Genomic DNA, 25,429 nt, shown 5'->3' on the forward strand with positions numbered 1-25,429 from the left:
TAGAGAGTATCTATTGTCTGTCCCTGTGAAGAAAAAAAATTAGCTTGCATGCACTGTACTCTATTACCCTCCCCCTCGTCTTAATGCATATTAGTTTTATTATATTTTTAGTATCTTATTGGTAAATTTTTTACTTTAAATAACACAACTCAGAAACTATATTGTTTTCAATCATCACTATATCTCTTGTAAGGGAGGAAAAATAATTTTCCCTCTACATTTCTTGGTTCTCAGCTAAGACCCCCCCCTGTAATAAGAGACAGATTAACAGAAAACAATTGATTATGTACATATATATGTACAGGAGCCCCACAAAGATATGAGACTCAAAAGACAGTTAGCCAATTGAGACATATACTATCCAGACCTAAGAAGAGAGATAGGGGTCTGGGGCTTCAAAGAGGGTACAAAAGGGTAACTTCTACTGTTTCCAGAGCTTCTCTAGTCTCTGCTTTTTCTCGGTCTAATCAGCTCGAAAATAATCCTTATGCCAAAGAAGCATATCTTGGGGTGCACTTTCTGTTAGCCTCCACTCTTAAAACTCTACTTTTAAATTCCAGAAACCGGCATGTCTCATTTCCCTCCATTCTGCTCTCCCTGCTTTCTACAACTCAACTTTCATTCAATTATTGATTTGATAACTTTTTGAGCGTGTACTTCTTTCCAGAATTTCCCCAGGATCCATGGATAGAATAATTATAGGTACGAGTAGATGAGATCCCTGGTCTGACAAAGCTTGCAGTTTAGAATTTTGGTCTTGTAAGATCAAAAAATAAACAACAATTTAAAAACTCAGAAAAAACAGTGGTGCAGATAAAAAAAAAAAAAAAGCCTGAAGTGACAGACTAGTTGAGTGTCAGGGAAGACCCCTCTGAGGAGATGACTTTTAAGTTAAGAGGAAATGGTTAGTGTCATGACCCAAAGGTGAGAGTGAGAAAGGAAGGGACAGGCAAACAGGAAAGAGAGGGTGATAAGAGGTGAGGTCAGTATGGTGGGCAGGAGTGAGACCATAATGCAGGTATTTTAAGCAGGGTAAAGAGTTCAGATTTTATTCTAAGCATAATGGGAAGGCTTTGGAAGGCTTTGGGCATGGTGTGGATGTACAGGAACATGGTCTGATGCACAGTTCTAGGAGTTGATTTCAACTGTGTGGAGAATGGATGGCAGGGGTGGGAGGGGCAGGCGTTGCATCAGAGACCAGTTGGGAGATTTTTGCTCTAAAGTGAAAAATCATGATGATTAAACCAATTTGGGATATGTTTTAAAGATAGAGCTCACAGTACTTGCAGATGAATTGGATGCCAGATGTAAATAACAGAATACAGATAAGTCCTATAAGCTGGACAGTGGGTGGTGCTCTTTACTGAGATGGGAAAGCTCAGTGGAAGCCAGTTTAGACGAAAATTGAGATAATCAGTGGTAGCATGATGGTGATGCCAAGAGGCATCTAACTGCTGCCGGTAAGCAGGCAGTAAAATATGCAGGAGGCGGTAAGATAGTCCAGAAGGCGTCATACCTGAGATACACGTTTATAAATTAGTCATAAATAGTTTGCATGTAAAGCACTGAGACTGAATGAGGTCATCTAAGGAGAGACTGGGTGGATGAAGAAGAGAAATGATTTAAGAAGGAGGCTTGGCATGCTCTTACATTTCGATTTCAAGCTGAGAACGAGCCAGCAACAGATTCCGAGAAGTGGCCAATAAGAAGGGAGGAAAACCCGGGGGGAGCACAAGGGAACCCAAGGAGAAAGTGTTTCAGGAAAAAGTGTATATGGTGAACAGTACCCAAAGCTGCTGAGAAGTCAAGTGAGAAAAGGAACTACTGGCCTGGCCATGTTCAGGTCATTGACGATACTCACAAGTGCATTCTCAGAGAAGTGAGAAATAGGAGTTGTCTCCGAGTGGGCTGGAGAAAGGATGGAAGTAAATGGAAACAGGAACTATAGAGAACAACTTTAGGAGGTTTAGCTGGGAAGAAGAGTGAAGAAGTAACATACTCACTGGAGAGGTGATATTAGAACATATTTGCATCTTTTGGGAAATGATTCAATGGAGGGGGAGAAAATGAGGATGTAGGGTAGAGAGGACAAAACTCAAGTAGCTCTTACACCTGATATGACAAGAGGGGATGAGACGCAGAACAAAAGTACAGGAATGGCCTGGAGCACAGGTAAGGTAAGGGCCTTTATTCATGGCAGTGGAGGAAAGGCAGAACATATGGGCACGTATGCATATAAATTAGTAGATTTGGAGGAGGGATGATAAAGTAGCTACTCTCTGATTATATTCATTTATCACAGAAGTATTGAGCAAGGCCATCAGTTGAGAGAAAGTGGTCATGGGGGCGAGTTGATAATTTGAGGAGAAATAAGTTATGAGGAAGTCATTTTGGAGAGTGTGACAGCAAACAAACTAGAGAAATGCGGTAGGATTTCCCAGAATTTTAATTGCTAACCGAGTCAGTATTGTTTGACAGTTCTGTTCCCAGCTTCTTGGTTGCAGGACAGGAAATGGCACACGGTTGAGTATCACTACTAAGACTGAGCGTTTGCTAGGCGAGTACAGTGGAAGGAAAGAGGAGTAGAGAGTAAAAAGGTATCATCAGGGGAAGATGACAATGGATTTTGGAAGCCGAGCTGCTTATGGACGGTAGGAATACAGCTGTGGGGGACAGTGAGAAATGAACTAGAGTCAGTGGTTTTGAAATTTTGGTACAGAGTGTTGAGGATACTAAAGACTGTAATATGGAAGGATGTGGTCAGAGAATGAGACACTGGAAGTTATGATTTTAGAGGAGGAGCAGTTCTCAGGGGAACCATACATCAGAAGAACGTAGAGTGTGAGAGAAAAAATTTAATCCCAGTATGAGAAAGCTGAATGGTTAGCACTTACATTATCTTCTCTAACTGAAGTCTTCTGTGCTTTTAAGAATGATTCTAAAAATTAAAAGGACAAATTATCAAATTTGCATTATTGTGACTTTGTCAATAGTGCTTATGTAAAATTTGGTAGCATGATTGAACAAGTAGAGAAGGAAATATAGGAAATTTATATAGGAAATATAAATCTATCCTAACCTGGGGGTACTCAAAGAATAATGTTTCAACTGTCAAAATCAAAGACTTAACTTTTATAACCACTCCATCAAGTGGAAAATCCTGCCACATGCTTTATATTTCAGTCTCTTTATATTTCTTTTTCATTAAATCTTGAGAGAGTTCCTTAACTCTGTTTTATTTTTACTTTTTCTATTGATTTTTAAAAAAATTTCAGCAATCACATTTTTACTTTTCAAGGACTACATTCTGTTCTTTGTTTTCTGTCCTTTTTTTTTTTTTTTTTTGCGGTACGCGGGCCTCTCACTGTTGTGGCCTCTCCCATTGCGGAGCACAGGCTCCGGACATGCAGGCTCACGGGCCTAGCCGCTCCGTGGCATGTGGGATCTTCCCAGACCGGGACACGAACCCGTGTCCCCTGCATTGGCAGGCGGACTCTCAACCACTGCACCACCAGGGAAGCCCTGTTTTCTGTCTTTATATACCAGCCTTGTCTCCTTTTAAATCCCTCTGAATTTTCTAGTTTGAAATTTTTGAAAGTTACCTCTTATTCTCTAAATTATATGTATTTCTTCTTGAGCCAGTGTCTGCTCGTCTCAGACCTTTTAGTTTATACCATTAGTTTTCCTCAAATGTGTGCTGAACATTGGCCATCTAAACATTGCTAATATTAATGACATTATTAGTGTCATAAAGTTGGATTATTATTGGAAGCTGATATGAATTTCCTTTGCCACTGATTGTGAACTGTCCTTAAACATTGGGTACATTTTTGGAGAGGCCTCCACACTGAATGAGGAAGTTACTTAGAGCTCTGTGTGCTTGGCAGGATTCTCTCTAGGGTGCATAGGCGAGGAAAGTGGCAGATCAAACTTCCATACTTGTACTAGTTTGCTATTGCTACATGGCAAATTACTACAGATTTAACGGTTTGAAGCAACACAAATTTATTATCTCATAGTTTCCATGGATCAGAGTCAGTCCTGACATGACTGGGGTCTCTGCTGTAGGACTCACAGGCCAAAATCAAGGGATTGGCCAGACTGAGCTCTTGTTTAGAGGCTTTGAGGAAAAATCCACTTTCGAGTGCTTTCAGGTTGTTGGTTGAATTCAGTTCCTTGTGGCTGTAGGACTGAGGTCCCTGTTTCCTTCCACAATGTCAGCTAGGGCCGCTTTCAGCTCCTAAAGGCTGCCTGCATTCCTTAGTGTGTATATCCATCCAGAATTGGAGAATCCCTCTCACATCAAATGCTTCTCTAACTTCTCTTGCTCTGAGTTTTAGACAAAGATTTAAGCACCTCAAGTGATTAGGTCAAGCCCACCTGAATAATCTCTTTTTATTAACTCCAAAGCAACTGATTAACCATAATTACATCTGCAAAATCTCTTTTGTCATATAATGTAACCTAATTATGGGCATAACACTAGGAGGCAGAAGTCATGAGGGCAATCTTAGAATTCTGTGATACTCCTCCAGAAGAGATTAGAATATGGGACCTTGTCCTGGTACATTAATATTCCCACTAGAAGCCCTAATTATCCTTAAGCAGATCTTTCCATTTCTTTGAAAAACCGTCCTGCTTAATCCCTGCCATTAAGGCTAAATTCAAGACATTGACCTACATGCATGGGGATAAGTCAGGACACCTGGCACAGTTCTTCAAAAGATAAATGCCTGTCTGTGCACTCCAAATGCTATGTTTCCTACTTGAGTTTGGAGTCCCTCCAGGGCTCTCCCAGTACGTTGGCCCCTACTTCCACTGAAGGCTTTCTCAGGTCTCCTTTATTAAAAAAATAAGTATTTTCTGTCTTCTAGAAATGTGTTAATAACCAAATTTTATCCAAACTCAAATAGGAAGTATGCACAGTTTTCTTAAGGATAGATTGCTATATGTGTAATTGCTTAAACTAAGAGTAGGAGTTTCTAAGGGTGAAACCCTCTAATCTAAGTTGACCTAAGGTCACATAACTTGTCCCTTTGTAGAATTAGAAGAACAACAGTTTCTCTTCCCCCAGATTAAGCAATTACAATGGGCTGTGGCAAAGTTGCAGCCTTAGTGTCCAGAAAAATGAGAGGACTAAGAGCAGGCTAGGAACGTGGTTTTTCTAGTCAAGCCTAGTGGTTTAAATTCTTTTAAGTAGCTGTCAGTAATCAAAGTTTAGAGAATAGCTAGAGTATATGGGCCAGAAAGTAAATGATGAGAATCTACAGGTGAGGTATAGGTGAGATCTTTGACTCTGGTTACTTGCTCAAGAAATTCACTGGAAGTAAATAGATGGATACCTACCTAGTTTCTGAGGAAACTCTACGTCCAAAGAAGACCTAGACCTGACATGGCCAACAATAGCTTTTGTTCAAATCTAAGGCTATCTCTCTCTCACACACACACACACACACACACACACACACACACACACACACACACACACACACACACACACACACACACACACACACACCCCTCATCCTGCACCTTCAGACTCACAGTGAAATAGAGTAGGCTGTAAAAGTCATGCATACCCTAGGAGGGACATCAATCTGAATTTAAACATCAGAGATGATCCCCTCAGAGAGCAAATTTATAAGCATGAGTGCGATGGACAAAGAAGGAGATCTTCCCAGAGAGCTACCATATTGACTAACCAACCAGTTGACTCTGCAGTCAGAGCAGGGCATCTACTGTTCCCATACAGCAGGAGTCGATGTTTGCTACTGATTAGTGACTGCTGGGTAATTCCCATTCTCTCTTGTCCTGAGGAGCAGGTCTTATTATGATTATTCTAGTCCTTGTCCCCCATTGTGTGTAGGATGTGTTATGGGAAGATAACTTTTTAAAAATTCAGAGATCACTGAAACCATGAGAAGCCACATCTGGCTCTCATAGAGAGGAGTGCACATCACCCACTGCAGAAGGTGGGAAAGTCTAGTCTGTCACTCTATTGTGTGTTTCAGGGATCCTAAGGAAACTCTTCCGATGCAACTTGAGCATCCTCCCAGCTACCCTTTAGCAATCTTTTCTTCTTTCTTAGGAAAATAGAGAAAAGTAATATATTGTGACATTTTGGTAAGCAAAGTATGGTGATCAAGACCACTGTGACTTTTCCTTTAAGATATGTTCACTTTTGTTCCAAGAAGAATGAATTACACTTGCACATCTGTGTGTGCCCTTTCATTTCCAAATAACATAAAGGAAAATCATAGTACTTCTTAACATGGGCAGAAGTCTACTGGGTTTTTACTACCAGTTATACCTAGGATATAGTCTTGCCAGAGGGTTGGAATAAAACGGTATACAACATCAGCAGTCTGGAGGGACCTGGAGAAACTTAGAGCAGGAACAACCAATGTGTCATCATCAAGGTCCAAATACCAAAGACTACTGTCATTTCTGGAGCCCAGCATCCTTCAGATGGATTAAAGTTTACCACCACCAGGCAGATAAATGACCGCAGTGTCGGTAGCGTACAAATATCTTTCAGACGTAGCATGGTGAAGAAAGAGCCTGTGAAGCCCCATGGCCAGTCTCTGGTGTCCTTTGCCATCTGGTGTCCTAAAATTCACATGTGTTTGATTAAAAGAATTAAAATACAATCTAGTCCAAGGAAGGGCTACCCTATAACTTCAAATACCCTACTACACCATTGCAATATATTACAAATGAGACCTAAAAGTATCTACCTGTTTACTTATGTGTATAGTCTAGGAGCCAACAACCCTTTGAAAGATGTAATTTTTCATTGCATCATTTATGCATTTCACAAATATTTATAGACTATTAACTATGTAATATCAAGTAATTTTTAGATAACTAGGAACTGTGTATTAAGCAATATGCTGGATTCTCTGAAAGGACTACAAATGAATTAAGCCCCCTTCAGTGGGTGTCATCAAGGAAAACAGTATGCGGAGTGAAAACATTAGAATTTTCATTTCTTTTTTTTTGGCGGAGCCATGCTGTGGGGCATGTGGGATCTTAGTTCCCTGACCAGGGAGCGAACCCGCACCCCCTGCATTGGAAGTGCAGAGTCTTAACCACTGAACCACCAGGGAAGTCCCTCATTTCTTTTTTTTCCCAGATTTTTTTTTTTTTTTTTTTGCGGTTCGCGGGCCTCTCACTGTTGTGGCCTCTCCCGTTGCAGAGCACAGGCTCCAGACGCGCAGGCTCAGCGGCCATGGCTCACGGGCCCAGTTCCCCGACCGGGGCACAAACTCGTGTCCCCGGCATCGGCAGGCGGACTCTTAACCACTGCGCCACCAGGGAAGCCCCTCATTTCTTTTTTTTAATCGGATACATTTTAATTTAGATTTTAATATATTTTAGTGTATGTTATAAAATTAAAATGTTAATATAAAAATAGATGTAATATGTACATAAATTTAATGTGTATGTTAAATTTTACTTTCTTTTTTAACCGCTGGTGGTATAATCAAAAATATTTGGAGAGCACTTGTCTATAGACTGCTGCAGTGTGAGTTGAGATTGCTTTCTATATAATACTGCTAATAGAAATTATGATAATAAATACATAAATTGTAATTACATAAAAATAATTATATAAGTGAGCACTTACTATATGCATTACTCTGTCCTTTAGAATTAGTATAATTGTAAATGTTTCTTAAAATAATCCAATAAGTAGGAGTACTTTTTGGCATATTATGAATAGAGGAAATGATGCCTATGGGTTTAAATTATTTGCTCAAGGTTGATTGTCTTAATCAAATATATTGCTCCCAGTTGAAGGAATCAGGGCTCTTTCAGCCCTGTTATTAGGGAGCAGAATGAAAAGGACCAGTATAGATAACCGTGTGTGATGTTTCATGCTGGTGAATCCCCTGAGTGTCTCTTTTAAGCCAGTTTGATCATTTCAAGCCATCTCTGAACCCTGGCTGCTGTAAGAAACGGAACCTAAAAATCACAGACCTGAAGCTAATGGCCTAGGAACAGGCTTTAAATTTCTGGCATCTAAGCTGGCACTCATTTTTCTTCTCTTGCCTCACTCTTCAATTTCAGAAATTCCTTAATATATGGTGAGCAGATCAGCTCTGCTTACCCATCTCCCAATATAAATGAATGAATATGGTAATATGGTAATTCAATCTAGCCAATAAACATGAATGGGGGAGAGAAATGAATATGAAATAATTATGAAGATTCTGTGCTCTTTCCTCAATTCTCCTACTAAGCTTTTAGATCTTGGTTTAGATAGCCCTCTCCACTGAGAAGCCTTCCTGACCTCCCAAGCTAAAGTTAAATTACTTTTTCTTCTTTTGTGCTGCCATGCCTCCCAACACTTTGTTTGCCATGGCTCATAAAAGACTGAGTTTAAACTGTCATCTACTAAATTGTTAGCTTGTTGAGTGTAGAGATAGGTTATCATTCATGGCTATATCCTCAGTGTTTCCATAGCTCCTAACATATTATGTAAACAAAATAAACTCACATACTATGATAAATGAATACATACAAATGAATGAAGAAATAGCAAGTTGTTAAACTGACCAACAGGTTAAAAGAAGGGAGATTAAACATGGTACAGGGAATCAGCAAAGTAGGGCCATCAGAACTATGAGAAAAGTTCTGCTTCAGCAAAATCTTACAGACTTTTACAAAAGCTGGAAAATCTAGAAAGAAACTACTCAGTTTCAGCATACATGTAAGTTGTGGATGCACTTGCCCTTGATGATAGCTGGTCACTTATAGAAAGTCCATACAAAAAGCTCCGCTAGTGAAAGGGAGTAGAATATGCCACTCTAAAATATGCCACTTTGTTATATTGATTATTTTGAATTAAAGGTACTTCAGAACATCCAGTGTGAGAAGCACACTCTGACCCTCCTTTGTTCCCTGAAAACAGGAGGTAAGTCGCCCATGTGAAAGGTACCCTCCCTGTACCAGGAGGGCAGAAGGCATCCTTATCACCAAAGATAGGAAATTTAGGGCCAAGAAGGCTCTATAAACAAACCTTGTTACTTCACCAATTTACTACCCCAAGGCGAAACGCCTTGATCTTGTCAATTCTTCAAAAATTTATTGTTTCTTTGCCTAAAAGGTGTAAAAGCTGCTTTCTTCGGTCACTTTCTTGAGTCTCATGTTTTTATGGGGCTCTCTTACATAGGAAATTAAATTTGGTTTTCTCCTGTTAATGTCTTATGTCAATTTAATTATTAGCCATCCAAAGAACTTAGAAGGGAAGAAGGGAATTTTTTCTCCTCAACACTAGTGACCTGTAAAGACAGCTGAATGCAGAACTGAGGCCTTCTGGCTTCACATAAACCACCCTGTACCTTTGGTTCACACAATATCCCATCTCTTGTGTGTGTTTAATTCAAACATGAAGATCTGAAGAGAGGCTGAGGAAAACCAATCAGTTCTTGACCCCTTTCTCCTAGAAATCATAAATCATCCCATGGTCCAGTGGCCACTCTAGACAGAAGATGTACCTTGTTCCTCCTCCTCTCGATCCCCCAAAGGTTAAAGGCATTGTTCCCAGTCAGAAATCTTGTCAAATCTCCTCCAACTTTAAATGACCAAGTGTAGCTCAGGTACTTGAGGAAAAGCTGAGGAGGCAGTGTCCCAAATTGCTAATTGGTCTCACATGGCAAGAGTTGGCAAATCAGCAACAGAAGTAGAAGACTGGTACTGAGTGGATGATGAAGTATTTGTGAAACCTCCCATTCCATTCATCTAATAATTTAACACTATGATAGGATAACATCAAGAACAATTTTCCAAACCTGCTTTCTATTTGTTTGTGTTAGAATCCTGTACCTCCCTGGTCATTTCAGTGATTTTTACTTTTTAAGGTTTTTAAGAAGCTGGGCAAATGGTTTTAAGTAAAGAATGGTGTCAGAGCTCATTGTGCTTAAATTGCCCATTATTAGCATGGTTCCTAATAGAGTTTAAACAGCTAGCTATTGACAATCATCTGTGTTTAGACTTCTTTTCTAAGGAGGCCCATAATGTCTGTGTAGCTAAAAGCCCTGGATATCCTCTAGCGATTAATACAGAAGTCATAATAACATAAATCTACATGGTGATCTCTAACATAGACAAATGCCTTTGTCCATATTGGATATAGCAATGAGATTTCTTTAACGCTGGGTGAAAACATAGGCTTTCACAACATACAAAGTTCCTAGGGCCTCTCTAGAAATGCATAGAAGAGCTAATCAAATCAATGGGTTAAAAGCAAAAGTACTTCACCATTAAATGAGAAAAACTGAGCAAAGCAAAAATGGAACTGTGTTTAACACTGGATAGAAACAACAGAAATGAGGATTTCTAACCTCTTTGGAGAAAGAAGTGGTAAGGACAGGAAATGTACATGCATCTCTGTTAGTGAGAGGATGGAACTGAGTGGAAGAAGTAGGAAACAAATGAATTGTCAGTTGAGTGATATTTTGTGCAGTAATCTGAGCCATGTGATAGGCTTATCACCAATTGAGCTAAGGTAGTGAGAGGCTGTTACAAAGACCAGATTGGAAGCAGTGTGGAAACAGAGCAAAGTATTTCTACTAAAAAAAAGTACTAGAGAGGACTAGAAAGGAAATTAGAAGAATTGGGTTTTGGTGTTGCCAGTGACATTTCCTTGTTTGGAGTCCTTGTGTCCGTCCTTGTGAAGGTTATCAAGGAATGGTATTTTGTACCTTTTCCGGTTTCCAAACTCACTTGTCCAAGTGAGGTGTATTATTTGTCTGTTCTCAAGAGCAGCATGGTTTTTAGTAAAAGGGAGGATCAGGAATAACCACCACCATCAATGATGATAGGCTTAATATTTACTGAGGACATTCTATGTGCCAGAAACTTCACTAGATGCTACACGTGCACACCCTCATTTAATCAGCACAGCATCCCAAGGATGTAGGTTCCACAGGGAAGGACCACCTTATACAGAACTAGGTCCTAAAATTGACCCTTAACTATTTAGTAAATATCATTAATGTAACTAGAAAACCCCTAGAGACAAATGTGGGATGGATAGATAATTCCTAGAGTCCCTGCTTTCCTAAAGAGTTTACATCTTTCTGTCTTACTGTTAAATCTCAATGACCTTAATATATGTGATTTAAATTAATTACATATAGTGAAATCCCAAGAGAAGAATTAAAATATTTAGAGTAACCCCAGGGGAAAGATGAGTTATAGAAGTAGCACACTCAAATGAATCACAACAGATTCCTGTATTTAATGTTTGAGGAAATTAAAGCTGGAGAGGATAAGTACATTTTCCAGCGTCAAGAAGGTAGTAAGTGATGGAGTTGGGATGACCAGTGTGCAATTTACAAGGCCAATGGAGGTAGCATTGTGTACACATTTCAAAAAGATACAATTTCCTTTGTTGGAAAAGAGTCTAGAAACAGAATATTTATAAAATAGATAATAATCATCTATGTTGAAGCTAAAACATAAACAGAGAAAATGTACACAGCAGGGAAAGAACATTGGCAAATTCATCAATACTCTGGAAGGATAATTTTGTGGACTTACATTTAAAAAAACATGCTTTGATGAATAAGTGAAAACAGCTAATTCCAATGTACCAGAGTTTTAAAATGCTAAAATTTTAAAGTATTTGTGAAAAAATAATGATTTAGTGACAAATCACAATAAAGCCTGAAGAATTTGATACAAAAGACACTGAAGTGTAACTCCTCAATTATCTTTTCAACCGGATAGTCACACATTCCCTGCCTAACCAGAACCTTTGTCTGCTTCAAGTGGAAATTGGTTTTTACCTTTACTGAAAAATCCAGAGTGGAGCCAGCAGCCTCAGTCAGCAAATCTTTGGTGTTCGACCATGTAGGATCACACACATTTCCCCAGAGCTGGCATAAGCTTCTTTTCATTAAAAAAAATAATGTAATTCATTTCGCTTTCCTTTTATTTTCCCATTAATTACTAATCATCAGGGCCAGGGACATTTCTGCTTTTAAGTATTTTATATTTAGTAAATCCGACTGGAATCTGAATCTAAATTCATTGTTTTCTCTCTGTTTTGAAGAGCAAAAGTCTTTGCTTCTCGCAGACACCGCCCCATCTTGTCACATGGACAGCATCCCTTTGGTGCTGTTCAAGGATTTTGTTCCTTTCTCTCTCTTTGTCCTTCTTAGTCACTGGTACTGTTCTCATCAAGATACAAACAAATTCCATCAACCAGCTTTTAAAAATCCTTCCTTGAGACCAAATATCTCTATTGGTCCTTGCTCCATTTCTCAGTCCCTAATTTGTAGCACAAGTTCAAAAGATCATGGTCAATATTTATTTATTTATTGTCTTCACTTATTTCCTATTCCTTCTTTCTTTTTTTTTTCTTTTTTTTTTTTTTTTTTTTTTTGCGGTATGCGGGCCTCTCACTGTTGTGGCCTCTCCCGTTGCGGAGCACAGGCTACGGAAGCGCAGGCTCAGCGGCCATGGCTCACAGGCTCAGCGGCCACGGCTCACGCACCCAGCCACTCTGCGGCATGTGGGATCCTCCCAGACCGGGGCACGAACCAGTGTCCCTTGCATCGGCAGGCGGACTCTCAACCACTGCACCACCAGGGAAGCCCCTTCTTTTTTTTATAATTTACTTTGAAGCAATTTTAAACTAATAAAAATTTTGCAAAAGCAGTCCAAAGAACTCCCAAATCTCCTTCACCTAGCTTCCCCAATTGTTCATATTTTACCACATTTGTTCCATCTCCCTGAGAATACTTATAATATGTATCCCATTATCATTATTATATTTCTGGATGACTTACGGGCAACTTGCAGGTATGGTGTCCCTTCCTCTTTAAATACTCCAGTGTGGTTTTCCAAAACTAGGACACTCTCCAACACAACTGCCGTATAATCATCCCAAACAGGAAATCTACATTGATAGAGCACTACAACCAAACCTGAAATCCATTCACATTTTCTGACTACCTCAGTTAGGTCTCTTTTCCCTTCTGGTCCAAGATGCCATCCAGGATTTTGCTTTACATTTGGTTCTTACGTCTCTTTAAATCTGGAACAGTTCTTCAGCCTTTCCCAGCCTTCTATGTTCTTGGTATTTTTAAAGAGTACAGATCTTTCATTCTGTAGGATGTTACTCAGCCTGGTTTCCTTGGGTCTAGACAGGGCTCATGCGTTCTTGGTAGGAATACCAGAGAAGTGATGCTGGGTCCTTCTCTCAAGAGGTGATATCAACCTTCTTGAAGTTGGTGTCTGCCAGATTTTTCATTTTCCCCTTTGTAAATGATGAGTATTTTGTGGCATGACACACCAAGTCTAAACCTATATCCCACAGTCTTTGGAGTGTGTCCGTCTGGCTGGGCTGAATTACTCTTTCCAGAATGTTTCTGGTTAGGCTGGGCCACACAAGGTTCACTATGGGCCATTGTGATGGTGGAAGTGAAGCAGTGGCCATCCTATAGTCTCACACCTGGTCACTTACCTATCGGCTTACCTCACTGGTACGCGGGGCCAGATCTGCAATTGTTCCCCTCTCTCTGGTTCCCTTTTCACCTTCTCTGACTCCTGGGCCAGGTCGAAGGGCACTGACATCTGCAGGTCACACATCATCAACATCAGAAGCAATAAGAATGGACCCAGGTTTCAGTCCATCTGCATGTCTGCAGCTTTTGCTTGTGTTCCAGCTCATTCTTGCTTCCCCCCAGCCCCCAACTATTTTGCATCCATTTTTCCCTTGCTTACTGCCTGCTTTTTGGACTTAAAGCTTCAGCATCACACTGAGACAGCAGCCCACTTAACCTGTTTAACTGACTTCCACAACTGCAGAAGGCCAAATTCTTCTGCAAGGGTATGATTTATATAGAGTATATCTCAACATTATTTATTATAATTACACTAATTATAAATTATTGTGTAAATAAATATACAATATAAAATAGATTATCATATATAATGAAATAATTATAAACTATTATATATTAAAATGATATATAAATCATATATCTATAAATCATATCCATATAAAATCTCTGCCTGGATTCTGATTGAGCTGTTCTCCTCCAGCCAGCAGCCTTAGCATCCTTTCATACCTCCCAGTTGAATCAATCATGATTATGATGTTTATCAAATGCTGAGCTGAGTTTATATATCCATAATTCCTCCTAGATTTATTAGTTAGCATTATGCTCTAAGGAGGAACTTTTCCTTCTCCCTGATTTATCTACCTCTTCATTTATTTTTATGTCATGGACCTATGAATTGTTATTTCTTTTAATGGCTTGTAAACCATTACTTCATGATTAATTTTGATGCTCAGGGGGTCTTAGAGTTGGCCACTGGGAATCCTCTTTAATCTGGTCCCATGTCCCCAGCCCTGCTTTTTTTTTTCTTTTTTTTAATCTTTATTGGAGTGTGATTGCTTTACAGTGGTGTGCTAGTTTCTGCTGTATAACAAAGCGAATCATCTATACACATACATATATCCCCATATCTCTTCCCTCTTGCGTCTCCCTCCCACCCTTCCTTATCCCACCCCTCTAGGTGGTCACAAAGCACCGAGCTGATCTCCCTGTGCTATGCGGCTACTTCCCACTAGCTATCTATTTTATATTTGATAGTGTATATATGTCCGTGCCACTCTCTCACTTTCTCCCAGCTTACCCTTCCCCCTCCCCATGTCCTCAAGTCCATTCTCCAGTAGGTCTGCGTCTTTATTCCTATCCTGCCCCTAGGTTCTTCCTGACCTTTTTTTTCTTTTTTTAGATTCCATATATATGTGTTAGCATGCGGTATTTGTTTTTCTGTTTCTGACTGACTTCACTCTGTATGACAGTCTCTGGGTCCATCCACCTCACTACAAATAACTCAATTTCATTTATTTTTATGGCTGAGTGATATTCCATTGTGTATATGTGCCACATCTTCTTTATCCATTCATCTGTCGATGGACACTTAGGTTGCTTACATGTCCTGGCTATTGTAAATAGAGCTGCAGTGAACATTGTGGTACATGACTCTTTTTGAATTATGGTTTTCTCAGGGTATATGCCCAGTAGTGGGATTGCTGGGTCGTATGGTAGTTCTATTTTTAGTTTTTTAAGGAACCTCCGTACTGTTCTCCATAGTGGCTGTATCAGTTTACATTCCCATCAACAGTGCAAGAGGGTTCCCTTTTTCTCCACACCCTCTCCAGCATTTATTGTTTGTAGATTTTTTGATGATGGCCATTCTGACTGGTATGAGGTGATATCTCATTGTAGTTTTGATTTGCATTTCTCTAATGATTCTGCTTTTTTTTCTATCGATAGTGATGTTCGTTTGTTTATTTTTTATTGGAGTATAATTGCTTTACAACATTGTGTTAGTTTTGGCTGTATAGCAGAGTGAATCAGTTATACATATACATATATTCCTTCATTTTTAGATTTCCTTCCCATTTAAGTCACCACAGAGCATTGAGTAGAGTTCCCTGTGCTATACAGTAGGTTCTCATTAGTCATTTTATACATAGTAGTGTATATATGTCAATCCCAATCTCCCAGTTCATCCCATCCCCCCCTTTCCCCTTGGTATCTGTAAGTTTGTTCTCTCCATCTGTGTCTTTATTTCTGCTTTGCAAATAAGTTCATCTATACCATTTTTCTAGATTCTACAGATTAGCGATATTATATGATATTTGTTTTTCTCTTTCTGACTTACTTCACTCTGTATAACAGTCTCTAGGTCTATCCATGTTCTGCTAATGGCCCTATTTCATTCCTTTTTATGACTGAGTAATATTCCATTGCATATATGTACCACATCTTCTTTATCCATTCCTCTGTTGATGGACATAAGTTGCTTCCATGTCCTGGCTATTGTAAATAGTGCTGCAGTGAACATTGGGGTGAATGTATTTTTTTGAATTATGGTTTTCTCCAGATATATGCCCAGGAGTGGGATTGCTGGTAGTTCTATTTTTAGTTTTTTAAGGAACCTCCATACTGTTCTCCATAGTGGCTGTATCAATTTACATTCCCATCAACAGTGCAAAAGGGTTCCCTTTTCTCCACACCCTCTCCAGCATTTGTTGTTTGTAGATTTTCTGACGATGCCCATTCTAACCAGTGTGAGGTGATACCTCTTTGTAGTTTTGATTTGCATTTCTCTAATAATTAGTGATGTTGAGCATCTTTTTATGTGTTTCTTGGCCATCTACATGTCAGATAGACATTTAGATCTCCCCCTCCCATTTTTTGATTGGGTTATTTTTTTGATATTGAGCTGCATGAGCTGTTGTATATTTTGGAGGTTAATCCTTTGTTGGTTGCTTCATTTGCAAATATTTTCTCCCATTCTGAGGGTTGTCTTTTTGTTTTGTTTATGGTTTCCTTTGCTGTACAAAAGCTTTTAAGTTTCATTAGGTCCCATTTGTTTATTTTTGTTTTAATTTTCATTACTCTAGGAGGTGGGTCCTCCAAGGCCCTTTTGACACATCCCTTTCATTCTTTGAGTACTTCCTTCCTTTCTGGCAGAAAAAGATATTTGTGGCTCCTTTTGTTTGTTCCTTGATTTAGCCCCAGAATCAGCTATTTTTCTAAGGGAATCTGTTCTTTTAGTGGAGGATGGTATTTGGAAAACAAGCCAAAAATGTTGAACTTCTTGTTTTACACCTTTCTTTTGTCCTCTCCATTATAAACCATGTATTTGTTTTGTATTGCTGCATAACAGATTACAATAAACTTAGTGGATTAAAACAACACAATGTATTTTTCCCTCAGTTTCCATGGATCAGGAGTCCAGGCACTGGTTAGCCACTCAGGGACTCAGGCTGTAATCAAAGTGTCAGCCGGGCTGTGATGTCATCCAAGGCTTGGGGTCCTCTTCCAAGCTTATCAGGTTGTTGATAGAATTCAGATCCTTGTGGTTGTGGGTCTAACATCCCCTGTCAGTTGGGGGGTCACTCTCAGTACCCAGAGGCTGCTCTCAGGCCCTAGCCATATGGCCCTCTCACAGCATGGCAGCTTACTTCTTCAAAGACAGCAGAAAAATTTCACTCCAACGTGCCATGAGGAAATCTCAATCAACATAATATAATCATGGGAGTGACTATCCCATTATATTCACAGGTCCTGTTCACACTCAAGGGAAGGAGATTATACAGGGCATGTACACCAGGGGGCGGAATCTTACGGGTCATCTTAGAATTCTGTCTGCCACAAACCATCAGCAATTTCTAAGAGTTCTACTTCTAATATACACCCAAATCTGGCCTCTTCTCTCCATTTCCCCTGCCACCATCCTAGCCATGACACTGCCATCTCTTTCCTTTGTTCTAATAGTTTTATGATCTTTCTTGCACTTTTGCCTCTCTGTACCATTATCCAAGACTAGACAAAGTGACCTTTCAAAAACGTACATTAGACAATGCTATTAACCTCTTTTAAATTATCAGCAATGTCCCGTTGCTTTCAGAGCAGCATCCACACTTTTTCACGCAGCGCACAAGCTGTCAGTCCCTGCCTACCTATTGCATCATCTTCCTTTTGTTCCCAGGAACTCAGCTCCCGTAGCCTCTTTCCCCTATTTCTCAAATCAGCCAAAGTTGTTCACTCCCTCTGCCTTTGCACTTATTCCGAACAAATTTCTTTGACTATTTGCACCTCAGTACTTCTCTAGAGAAGTCTTTCTGATGCTGTAAAGCAACAACATTCAAGTTCAGTCACTCTGAATTACATCAGCTTGTCATTTTCTTCATACTGTTTATCACCATCAGAAAGTATATTTATTTCTCTTTACTTATGTATTATCTGCTACCCCAAGTAGAAGTTTAGCTCCATGAGGCCAGGGACCATGTCTATTTCATTCACTGGTGTATCAGCAGTATCTGATATAGCGCCATGCTTCATACTAAGTAGGCACTTGATTTATATTATGAAATACATAGAATAATCAGAAGTTTGAGAAGTTACTTAAAAGCACTCAGGCTCTGAGGTCATTTTGTAATGTGAAAATCTATACATACATACGTACATAAATATATACATACATATTCCCTCAATTGTCTGAAAGTAGGGAATTTAAGAATTGCTTTCAAATTATCCTGTTTGATGATATTAAAATCCCCCTTGGACCCTGGAAGGAAAGCATCGCTACAGAAACAACCTCTTCACTGCTTCTCCCGTTAGTGCCCTGATATTTTGCAGTGGGCATTTGGCAATGTTCTCCTACAGCAAATTAACATCCTGCTGCAGAATTTCAGTTTATCCCCATTAGCAATAATAATAAAGATCCTTATTCCAGAGACTCTACAGGTGGGAGACTCCTTGACAGCGTTAATTCTTCAGCCACTAACCATGAGCAACCCACATCCTCCCAAAGCGATCCCTCTCTATCCTGTTGGGAGCATCTCAGTAGAGAAGGTGCAGTGGGCCTGTTGTTGGCTGGCTCCAGGGTGAGGCCACAGTCTCAAGGGTCCTGCCCCAAGCTGGCAAGAGGGAGGAGCATGGTTAATTGATCTGGGATATGCTCAGTGAGAGCTCTACCTGGGTGACTTCTGGTGTTCCAAATGATTCCACAGCCCTCCAGGTCTTTCCAGGGTGTAGTCCTTAAGAACCTGACTGAAAATAATATGCACTGCTGACATTTTCTGTGGTCAGTTTGCTAAGTTAAACTACTATATACAGCTTATGAAATTTAAGAGCCTCTGGCTAAAGGGCTAAATGTAACAGGAATGCTTAGGAACTGTTTATATGCTTGATTTGTTTTACAGTGTTTTTGGTCTTTAGTTTTGATTGGATTGTTTTACTGAAACATGAAGGGCATTTAGAAGGCAAGAAACTGAATAGGATACATTTGCAACAATATGCCCTAAAGCAACATCTTAATGTCAGAAGTAAATAATAACAACTTACATTACTGATGACATACATTATAATTCAAAGCCAGGGGAACTACATCAAGGTTGTTCTCACCAAGATTTAAAAAGGGTTTTCTTTGTATCTTTTGCAACTGGATGAAGACCTTTATTGATGAAAATGGTATCAACAAAAGGTAATAGAAGAAAAAAACATATCTCCTGTGATGCACAAAAACATTTTTTTTCCTGAAGCTTCCCAAAGCCTTTGCATCTATTTCACTGAAAATATTCTTTATTTCATAGACAGCATGGAATGAGTTGCTTTCAGTGTTATATATGTAACTCCCATGATGTCAAGAGCAAGTATATGTAGAGTTTGATTGGATCCATTTCTGATCTGAGTATTTAATTGATAATAGCACAAGCTGTAAGTGATGACACTCATAGGATAATGCTTGTGGACAAACTATTAAAACTATTAGGAGCCTAAGTAATTTAGATATATTTGCCTACACAGTCTTTAGTTCCTTCAAACAAACAAACAAACTCTTGCATGCTCTTCTTGGTTAACTTTTGTTATTGTTTATTTGAAGAATGTTTGTTTATATTCATATTCAGATCTTTTAAAAATCTAAATTTAGGCCTGAATTAGCTCTCAAATTATTAACAGAGTAGTCAGATACTTCATGAAAGTTTACTTCATTATTACTGTAAAGATCTTAACATGAGATGAAGACACATGTATAAAGGATAAACATAGAGACATCACGGGAATATTGTCCAACGAAAACAGTAGATCTTATATTCTTCGATTACTGAAGATATAGAGTCTAAAGAGCATACCTTTAATAAGTGTAAGGTCCAATGAGGTATTTCACATCAGTCAAAATATATTTAGTGATTGTCAAATCTCAGTTACTGCCTGTGCCTTATTCTTCATGTGTGTGTGCACACGTGTATGTGTGTGTCTGCAGATGCAGCTGAATTAGACCTGGGTCTCTGGCACAACTCAACTGCTGACAGGTGCCCAGCGAAGCATTCAGTCAAGAGAGATTCAGCCATTCTTTGCGGCCCAGGCCCCAGTAGCTGAATGCAATAACTTGAAAGCCGAAGGAAAACCTCTCCCTTTCTTTTAGTTTGGTTGTACTATTTCAACCGTCCTGTGGGCTTGCCAGCTTCCTCTGCTGGTATTCCAGGACCTGGCTAAGAATCCTGAAAGGAATTTGGAGATCATCTGAAACGTCAGTGGCAGACACGGCAGAGCACCCTCAGGCCTTCCTTCAGGAGAGAACCAACTAATAATATTCATATACTCATATATTATGACCGTAGATAATAATGACTCTTGAATTATGTCTGTGGGTACGTTGGCACCATGGTTCCCTGAAAACCTAGAGGAGGGAATAAGCTCTTTTGCTTGTTTTCTTTCTCATCTAAAGACAGCCTTACTTAGAGGGGCTCCTATACTAGTCCCCAGTGAGGGGCTAGGAGAGGTGAAGTCCTTCACCATTTGGAACGATGTCTGAATATAAACTGATTCACAGCCCTGCTCGGGAATGAGGCGCAACTGTTGGAAAGGGATGACTGTTGGAAAGGAATGTGTTGTCCAGGGCTTATTGCCCATCTCATGAAATGTCAGGGTGCTCAGAATGCTTTGAAATAATACTCTGTCAGACAGCATTACCTGAAAGAGGAGCGCAGGTGAGAGTCAGGAGGCTGGAGTTCTAACACTGAATTTACTAAGACTACCTACTATTTGTAGAATACTCCTACCTTCACATAATAGATTTATGAGATAGGAAGGACTCGATAGAAATTTTTCCAATGAGGAACCTGAGGCCCAAATTACTGACTTAAGGTAATACGGTGTGTAGAAAAGAATTTCTTATTATATGGATAGCCTTGTACATTCTTAGAAAATTCATCATCTCTAAACTGGAGCCATTTACAATGTAGGGCAAGGCATAACACTAGAGGTTTGAAAGGGATTATGAAACCGTCTGGGCCAATGTGTCCAACTGGGTTATCAGTCTGTGGTTAGACATGGGAGCTCAGGTTGCTGGAATGTTGTTTTTGACATTGAGCCCCAGTAGGGCGCATGCAGTCTGGACCTTCATTCCACTGCTAAGCAGCCTGGTGCAGTGACTATGGTACCAGGCCTTCCTGTCAGAGGTTCTTTTCTTGAAATCTACGCCATAGGCAAGTACCGTCATCATTGTTGTAAAACTTGCTACACTGGGTTGTGTAAATATTAAATGAAGTCATGGGATAGAGATTGCTTGATTAATTCTAAAATTCTAGATGGATGTTTGTGATTATAATTATTTATGTTAAAGCACGTACACTGAGGCCATCAAGAAAAATATGATAGTGAAAATTCCAAACTAGGATTGTTTGATATTTCAACATTTCTCAGATCTGTAATTCTCTGTAGATCAAAGGTGGTCTTTGATCTGTACTTACAGTGTAATTCTTAAAAGCCGTGTAGAAATACTGATTGTATCTTAAATAAGAAGAAATATCTGTTATGTGTGTAATATAATGCCTCCTATTTGGCCTTAGTCTTTCTCTACTCTAAAAGTTGGTCTCGCCACCAAACCAAAAGGGTGAAGATAGAATCTTAAAGTCAGTTCTCCTAGAAATTGGATCTCTGCATAGCCATTGACAAAATCTAATCGGATTGGGTCTTATTCAGAACATCATTATAAAAAAAAATGTTCAATGACAGTAAACGAAATTTGCTTTTCCATAGTGACTAATACAGCAGGATCTTATTACACCTGCTTAGAGTTTAAAAGTTTCCAGATGATCCTATAATTGAGCTTTTTTTCAGTTTTATCCATGAAAGAAAAATAATGCATTATGCTTGTATGCTTTACGAAGCATGACAGTTTTACATGTTATCTTATTTGATCTCTGGGAAGGCATGGCAGGCATGCTGATGCCCAGGCTTCAGCTAGAGAAGCGTGTCAAGAGGTGTGCCCCGGGTTGCTCAGTTACTGAGCCAGTGGCAGGGCTTCTACTTAAAACAAGCAGTTCTGACCTCAGATTCTATGCTCATCATCTCCCAACATGATCAGTGCCTCTCACACACCATGTTCCTGCCATTGTACCCGAGGTTTTCCTTGTTTAGAAGATTTTGTTCAGGAGTTAGTTTCATATTACATGGTTTTGAACGTACTGTAGGTCACTCGTGCTTTCTATAACTTCACTGACTTTAATTGTAAAATGCCAGGTGCCATATCAGCCTTATTATCATTAGCCCTATCCTTCCAAACCAGTGAAATAAAAACATTTTTCTGTGTTTCAAACATACATAAAATGCAGAAGACCATCAAGGACTCAGTAGTGTTGGAGCTTGTTGGTTACAAGCAAATCCAATAGAAAATGACTATAACTTGAAATTAATGAGTAATAATATTTCTTTAATTGCTCTGGTTTTTGTTTATAAATGTTAAAACACAGTGCATGACTATTTATTTTCTGTTTAGCTAGTAAGGACTTGGAACTTCTGCTTTCTTTAAGTACTAATATAGACTGACATATTATAATCCATGTTTATAGCCAGTCACCTGAAAATGTTATGATATTTTCAAGTCCTTGACTTCCTCTTCTAGAACCCGCGTTCCCTCTTATCACACCCCACCAAAAAGAAAAAAAGCCAGTGAAGATTCAGGTATATGAGGTTTTGTGCTCCCCCTCCTATCTTTTGTCATTGATTTTTATGTCAGTAATAATCAAAGGTATCTGTATTCTGGAAACTGCTTATCTCTTCTCTGTGCAACAAATGGCTTTTGAAAATGAACAAGCATTAAGTTTAATAATGAATCTTCTAAGCTTTCATTTCCATCTGTCTGTGTTTGTGTGTGGTGGAGGGTGACAGGGGAGGGTAAAGTTTTTTTAAGGGGATGCTGATAGAGAAAGGTGAAGATGATTCATTTAGCCGGATTTGATTCCACATGTTGATTCAGTCAACTTTCTGATAGACATCTCCATGTGCACAGTTTTAATTCTTATTTGTATTAGATTTTCTCAAGCAGTGCTCTGGTCTGAATGTTTGTATTCCCTCCAGATTCATAAATTGAAATACTAACCCCCAAGGTAAGGGTATTAGGAAGTTAGGCCTTTAGAAGGTGATTATGGGATGAGGCTGGAGCCCTCATGGATGGGATTAGTGCCCTTATAAAAGGGATCCCAGGGAGCTTTCTGGTTTCCTTCCACCACATGAGGACAGAAGAAAAAAAAAAGGCATCAGTTATGAACCAGAAAGTGGGCCTTCACCAGACACTGCAACTACCAACAACTGGATCTTGGACTTCTCAGTCTCTAGAACTATGAGAAATACATTTTCGTTTATAAACCACCCAGTTTATGGTATTTTGTTATAGCAGTTCAAACAGACTAAGACAAGCAGTATGGGTCCCTTCAATCCTAAGCAAAGTACCAAAGTGTTTTGAAAAATGGTTGTGAGTAATAAAATATTGAGTTGTATAGCTTTGTAGTGATTGGGCGAAAAAACCTGTGAACTCATTAGGAAGTATTTGTAAGACAGGCAGGAAGTTTCCCATTCATGGTCTGATGACTTTGAGAGGAGCACAGTCTGTTCCTCTAAAGCAATAAAGTCATCAAGTCCAGATGGCTGATTTTTTTTGTTGTTATTTTAAATAGCCTTTAAGAGTCTTTCCACACAGGGAAGGCTCATATAATAGAGTTACTTAACAAGGCATTTACATTTTTAATATGTTGCTGATAAATTTTATTATCAAAATCAGACTCAGAAGTAATGCTACAATGGTCAAGATTATGACCAAGTTTTTGAAGTTCTTTAAAGTTATTATAAAGTGTACTATTCTGAATATTCACCATTAGACCCCATGGCACAGTTATAGAGCCCACATATAGTTAATCATAAATTACCACTACACCAGTTTTATTATTTATAAAGAGCTTTCTTACACGTGTCTCAGTTCATAGTCATAACAATCTAAGAAAACTTGTGGCACAAAGTTGAATGTGCAATGTGACCAGCACATCACCTGCACTAGCATTAGCTGTGCTCTATTTCCCTTACTTACATGTTATGGTCTAACTACTGTCCCATTATGGATAAAGTGTTGGTTATTGTTCATATATGTACTCTTATAAATATGCATTATGAAAGCAAGATTTTTTTTCCTGAAATCTGTACCTTTAATCTCACTCATGCTGTTTGATAATGTGGATACACTCAGGACATAGTAGCTCAATCATTATGCATATTGAAGGGAGTCCCTTTCACCACAGAAAGGTCCCGGACCTATAATGACTGACCATAGGAAAACTCAGACACAAGTCTTCCAATCTTTGGAGAACTGGTTTGAGACTAGTTAAAGGCTGTATCAGATTTATTTCCTCAATTCTTCCAAGCCACTCTTTCTTAGAGTCTATAGCATTCTCATCTTTGTAGTTGAGTGGCAATCTAGGGAAGATTATAATCAAAGATAGATAAATTTAGAAGGCTAGTAAGGATTTTCCTCCTACACCTCTACTTTCAGTTGCCTAAAAATGAGCACTTGTCATCACTTTCCTAAATATTTATTCAGTGGCAATAACTGGACATAAAAGTCAACCTTTATAAAAATAGCAGCTTCATGTGGTTCAATCAATCTATCTATACTACATTTTTGTACACACAAAGAAATACACACACATTTCTCTTCTCTGAATTGTCTGTTTTCTCTGAGTTTTTAGTGTTTATTGACTGTGAGCCCTATCTTTGATGCTAGAAGTTCTCCTAAATGTCTAGAGATCCTACACTGAACAACCACATTAAAGGATGAAGCTCCTAGAAACTAAGTGTATGCTCCATGTGCTTGGAAATGACTTATGGGTGGGTGGGCTTCATTGTAAGTGGATGATGTGTGAATACAGTGATTTCATTGGTAAAACCCTAAATGTTAGCCTCAGTTAACATCTGACGCTGTTCAGAAAAGGGGCTTTTGGTTTCTTCTTCAGTGTATAGACCTGGCTGTTGGACCTCTGAGAAAGAGCTTGAGATCTTACTATTCTATATTTTCTGCACATTTTTACTCAACTCCCCTGTTTCTAATCCAGATCTATCCTCTTGTTCTCTACGGTGTCAAGTGTCCCATATCCAGAGCCTGGTTTATTTGATTTATACAGAGAATCAACCTCTGTTCTCCTGTTGGGGGAGAAGATGTAGTCCCTGGGCTCTCAGGGGTGGGACTGGGATCCTGGAAGTCCAGCTGCCCCTGGGCAGACTTTGACCCAGAGCTGGGTCATGACTAAGCCTGCCGTACGTTCTTACAGAACTCAAAAGGATAGAATTGTTGCATAGCCAGAATTTCTTCATAAGGTATATATTAGTTATGGCCCTCCAGAGAAACAGAACCAATAGGAGATGTAGAGAGATATATATATAAAGACACTTATTATAAGGATGGTTTATGTGATTAGGAAGGCTGAGAAGTCTCACAGTCTGCCATCTTCAAGCTAGAAAACCAGGAAAGCTGGTGGTGTAATTCAGTCTGAGTCCAAAGGCCCAAGAACCAGCAGCGCTCAGGAGCAGATGGACTTCCAGCTCAGGCAAAAAAA

The sequence above is a fragment of the Lagenorhynchus albirostris genome, chromosome 6, assembly GCF_949774975.1.
Source record: "Lagenorhynchus albirostris chromosome 6, mLagAlb1.1, whole genome shotgun sequence".
Lineage (NCBI taxonomy): Eukaryota > Metazoa > Chordata > Mammalia > Artiodactyla > Delphinidae > Lagenorhynchus > Lagenorhynchus albirostris.